Source organism: Rhincodon typus, unplaced genomic scaffold (assembly GCF_021869965.1).
Source record: "Rhincodon typus isolate 14 unplaced genomic scaffold, sRhiTyp1.1 hic_rhity00002914, whole genome shotgun sequence".
Taxonomy (NCBI): Eukaryota; Metazoa; Chordata; class Chondrichthyes; order Orectolobiformes; family Rhincodontidae; genus Rhincodon; species Rhincodon typus.
Genome location: NW_025968552.1, coordinates 10,352 through 15,670, shown reverse-complemented (window position 1 = coordinate 15,670; position 5,319 = coordinate 10,352). Strand labels below are relative to the sequence as shown.

Sequence of the window (5,319 nt, the reverse complement as noted above, 5' to 3'; positions counted from 1 at the left end):
ACCCTCCGACAGCGCGGCGCCCCCTCGGCGCCGACCCTCCGACAGCGCGGCGCCCCCTCGGCGCCGACCCTCCGACAGCGAGTCTCGCTTGGTGCTGAGTCTGATATCACGTCATTAGAAAATCCTTTTTGCCCTGTTGTCTGCTCTGTCTTATGATTCTCCTGATTTTCTTTGTTCTCCTTCTGTCTCTCACCAGTTCTCTCTGTTGCGATTGGCTTCAGGAACGAGCTTGCCCACTTTATTTCTCTTCAATCAGTCAGACACATTACAATGCCAGCGGAAAAACCCACTGTCTTGGGCAGTGATAGAGAGTTTGGAGTTCCCTGATCACCTCTCCACATGGAACGTATGAAACAAAATGGTTAATGCTCCTTACGAGGAGTTTTTGAACAGAAGTTTGGCGGTTCTGAGGAGCATGTTGCCACAGTTTCTTGGTTTGTGTTTATTTCACCCCTGGTGCTAACGAGGGGCAAATTCTTGTGTTTTCCTGCCAAGGAAGGGAGTGGGGGGAGAAGTGTTTCAAGACTGATTTTGTGGAATGAATTTTTTTTTTGTGGTTGTGAAAATATTCTTTGGTTGAATTAATAAAAGCCCACAAAAGAAGGTGTGTTTTGGGACGTTCTGTCACCATGACTACTCAGGCTCTGGCACGTTAATGTGTTTGTTCCTTTAAGGCTGCTATTCTGTGTCTTTCTCTCTGTGTCACTGTGTGTCATACTCTCTGTTGTGTGTTCTTTCACAAACAGGAGGGAAGTACAGAGGGAGTGACAGCATTAACAGAGCCTTGCGTGCTTGTTTCTGTCTGTCCTGAGTCTAAACGTAATATCATTGGGCCTTTCACCCCCTAACTGGACTGATTATTAATTCACAGCCTCGTGGCAAAAGGTCTTGAAGTAGCAGTGATCATAACACAATTGCATTTTACCTGCGGTTTGAGGGAGAGAAGAGCAGCCTTTTAAAAATTAAAGGCAAGTTACGAGGGTGTGAATGAAGAGCCATCTCCAACAAACTGGTGGAAAATGTTGAGAGATTGGTCCATGTAGGAGCAGAATTAAGCCAATCAGCCAATCGAGCCCGCTCTGCCATTCGGTCATCGCTGATGTGTTTCTCAACCTCCACTCTCCTGCCTTCTCCACTTATCCCTCGATCCCATTACTAATCACGAACCTAGCTTTCTCTGTCCTAAAGACTCTCAGTGACTTGACCTGCACAGCCCTGAGTGGCAGTGAGTTCCACAGAGTCACCACCTTCCGACTGAAGAAGGTCCCCTTCTTCTCAGTTCTGAAAGGTTGTCCCTTCAGCCTGAGGCTGTGCCCTCGGGCCCTAGACTCAATAGAGGGGCCTAAAATGAAGTGAAGAGCCACTGTCTGAGGTTAGCTTTTTAAACAAAAAGTTAAACACAGCATGAAACTTAAAGAAAAAGTTTCGCGATCAGTACTTTATGGGCAGAAACACCGTGAACATCAGTCTGAAGTGGCAGCTGCCTGGATGTACAGTACAAACAAAAACAGAAATTCCTGGAAAAGATGCACAGGTCTGGCAGCGTCTGTAGAGAGAAATCAGAGTTAATGTCTTGGGTCCTCAGAACAGATGGTAGCTAGGAAAATGTTTCGGATGCTATTGGTCTGCCCACTCATTCAGCTTGTCCAGAGAATGGTGAGAAGGGGAAAGTTGAATTACGAGAGAAGGTGAGCTCGAAATACAACCAGAGAGGAAGAGAAGTGAGTGTTGGTCCTTGACAGTGTGGGTCCAAGGAGTTGATGGTGGAAAATAAGGATCAAACAGGTGTTTTCGCTGGCCTCCAGTGTGGAGGAGGAAGCAACATCCGAGAAATAGCTGTAAATTGGGAATTGAGAATGAGGGATTCAGGAAGATTGCAATCGCTGCACCAAAGGTCCTTAGACAGCACCTCCCAAACCCCACGGCCACTTCCATCCAGAAAGACAAGGGGCAGCAGGTACATGGGAACACCAGCCACGCACCCCCCCACCCCCTGCAAGTTCCCCCTCCCAGCCCCTCCCCATCCCGACTTGGAAATATATTGGCCGTTCCTTCAGTGCGGCTGGGTCTGAATCCCTGGAATTTAGGTCTACCCTACAGCACATGGATTGCAGTGGTTCAAGAAGGCAGCTCACCCCCACCTTCTTAAGGGTGGCAACTCGGGACGGGGCGATACATCAAAGCCCATGCTCCCTGAATGAATATGTTAAAAATATTGGAAAATAGTGACTGCGTTAGGTTTGAGAGAGGGAGGGTGTTTTCACTGAGCAACAGGACCTGGGACTTCCACCCTCACAACTTATTAAAATAATTCAGGTGAAGGGATTGAGGGTATAGGAGCTAAATGACACAAAGTTGGGCAGGAAAGTGAGTTGTGAAGAGGACATAAAGGAATCTACAAAGGGATGTGGATTGGCTCAGCGAGTAGGCAGAGATCTGGCAAATGGAGTATGATATGGGAAAGTGAGAAATTGTCCATTTTGGCAGAAAGAAGGGGGGAAAATAAAGCATGTTATCGAAATAGTGAGAGGTTGCAGAGTTCTGAAATGCAGAGGGATCTGGGTGTCCCAGTGCGTGAATCGCAAAAGGTCAGTCTGCAATGAGGAAAGCTAACGACGCTCTGTTTTACCATCGAAGGAACTGAATACCAGAGTAGGGAGGTTGTGCTTCAGTTAGACAGGGTATTGGAGTACTGTGTACAGTACTGTTCATCTTATTTAAGGAAAGATGGAAATACATCGGAAATCGTTCAGAAAGGGTTGACTGGACTGATACCTGGAATGAAGACCGAAACTGCTGGACAAACTCGGTAGCTCACGGGACCTGAAACATTCACTCTGCTTTCTCTCCACAGATGCTGCCAGACCTGCTGAGTTTCTCCAGCAGTTTCTGTTTTGATTGCAGATCTGTGCAGTTCTTGGTTGGATGATAGTTGGACTGAGTGTTGTATGTTGCTCAGTGTGTGTCTGTATTTGTGTTTTTGTCTGTCAATCAGTGTGTTTGTGTGTGCGTGTGTGTGTCTGTCTGTCGGTGTGTGTGTGCGCGCGCGCGCCAGTCTGTGTCTGTCTATGCACGTGTGGCGTGGGTGTCTGTGTGTCTGTGTGTATATGTCTGTTTCTGTGTCAGCCTGTGTGTGCACGTGCAAGTTTCTCTTTCTGTGAGCCTGTGTGTGTGCATGCACACGTGTCTGTTTCTGTGTGAGTCTGTGTGTGCGTCTGTTTCTGTGTCAGCCTGTGTGTGTGTGCATGCGCGTGCATCTGTTTCTGTGTCAGCCTGTGTGTGTGTGTGCACGCGCGTGCGTCTGTTTCTGTGTCAGCCTGTGTGTGTGTGTGCACGTGCACGCGCGTGTTTCTGTGCGTGTGTGTGACTGTTCTATGTGTGTCTGTAGAGAGCAGTATTGCCCCACTGTACTGAGCTCTCCATTGATTGTCTCAGTTGATGCTGTGAATGTGTTCCCAGAGCAGCTGGCATCTGACAGTGACACAGGGCTGTTGGCAATCATTCAGAAAATTTGCTTCCTATCTGAGACCTTTGTACCCCGGAAATGTTTCTAATGTTAAAGGCGCTGAGCGAAAAGCTCATTGCTGCACAGAAGTTCACAAAACTTTGAATTCCAACCCGAGTTTTTGAAAGACTGTTTAGGCCAGATCTTAGTTAACGTCCTGTACAGCCGCAACATGATGTGTGCTGACCAATAAAGGCAAGCGTACCAAACACCTTCTGCACCGCCCTGTCTACCTGCGACTCCACTTTCAAGGAACTATGAACTTACACTCCAAGGTCTGTTTGTTCAGTGACACTCCCCAGAACCTTACCATTAAGTGTATAAATCCTGCCTTTCCAAAATGCAACACCTCACGATCTGAATTAAACTCCTTCTGCCACACCTTGGCCCACTTGAACAAGATCCCATTGTGCTCTGAGATAGTCTTCTTCACTGTCCACTATACCAACAACTTTGGTATCATCTGCAAATTTAGTGTGCCGCTTTTGAAGGTGGTTGTGGTTGTGGGGTTTGGAAGGTGCTGTCTAAGGAGCCTCGGTCAGTCTCTGCAGGGCATCGTGTAGATGGTACACACTGCTGCGACTGAGCGTCAGTGGAGGATGTGGGAGTGTTTAATGGGGATATGCTGCATCTAATGCTGTGCTGTCCCTGTTCCTGGGAGTGTCGAGGGAGCTTTACTCTGTATCCAATCCCTGTTCCCCCTGTTTTTTTTCTGAAGAAGGGTCCGGACCCGAAACGTCAGCTTTCCTACTCCTCTGATGCTGCCTGGCCTGCTGTGTTCATCCAGCTCCACTCTGTGTTATCCCTGTTCCCCTGTTTTTTGTTTTTTGTTTTTTGGGAAGAGACAGTTGTGAGTGGGCTTGTGGGTCCTGTACAAAGCTCAGGCCCTGTCCTGTTTGAGTTCCTAGCCCCAGTCCTGAGAGAGGGTCCACGCGTTTTGAGTCCTGTCTGGGATTGTTCGATATTCCAGCTGAGAGCATCATTCAAAGCTACATGGCCCACACAGCATCGAGGGCTCTCTCTCCCACACGTCACTCAGGTCATTCACTCTGGCCTGTGAATCCTTGCTCTGAGTCCATGGGCCTCCTCATCGGGCTATGTTCTCTCAGCCTGGCTGCACTGTCGGTCTTGCTCAGACAGCCCAGCACTTCGTGCTGTCATGTATCTCCCAGTCTGCAACTGGTCCAGACAGAGCGGTCACTGAGCTCAGACAGGACAGGATGGTGCAGAGGGAGCTTTTCACCGGGGGTCGGTACTCTCACTCTCAGACTCGCACGCACACATACACACTCATGTACAGTGACAGTCTCTCACACACTCACAGGCACAATCATTCTCTCACACCCACACACACTCTCTCTCTCTCACACAAACTGCGTGTCTCTCTCAAACTCATTCGCTGACAGAAACTCAGTCACAAACACACACATACACACACTCGCACAAACACACATGCACATACACACACACTCTCTCTCACACAAACTCCGTGTCTCTCTCAAACTCATTTGCAGACAGACACTCAGACATACACTCTCGCTCAGTCACAAACACACACACACACTCTCACAGACGCACGCTCACACACACTCATAGATGCTCTCTCTCTCTGTCTCAGACACAAACACTCTCTCACACTCCATTGGAAGGATGATCTGAAACTTGAAAGGGTTAAGAAAAGATGTACAAGGATGTTGGAGGGATTGAGCTACAGGGAGAGGCTGGGGCTGTTTTTCCTGGAGCATCAGAGTGTAGAGGTTTATAAAACCATGAGGGGCATGGATAGGGTGAGTACCCTTTTCCCCCCAGGGTAG

General features: G+C 48.5%; 1 protein-coding gene across 1 annotated transcript in view; it reads left to right on the top strand.

The window, feature by feature from the left end:
* The window catches only part of LOC109934767 (importin-4-like), a gene marked incomplete at its 5' end in the record, with an annotated part of 7,304 nt that extends 6,701 nt beyond the window's left edge, over window positions 1–603 (top strand). The window contains one exon of the mRNA XM_048593460.1: window positions 197–603. The remainder of the gene's footprint in view (window positions 1–196) is intronic.
* Between the last annotated feature and the right edge of the window lie 4,716 nt (window positions 604–5,319).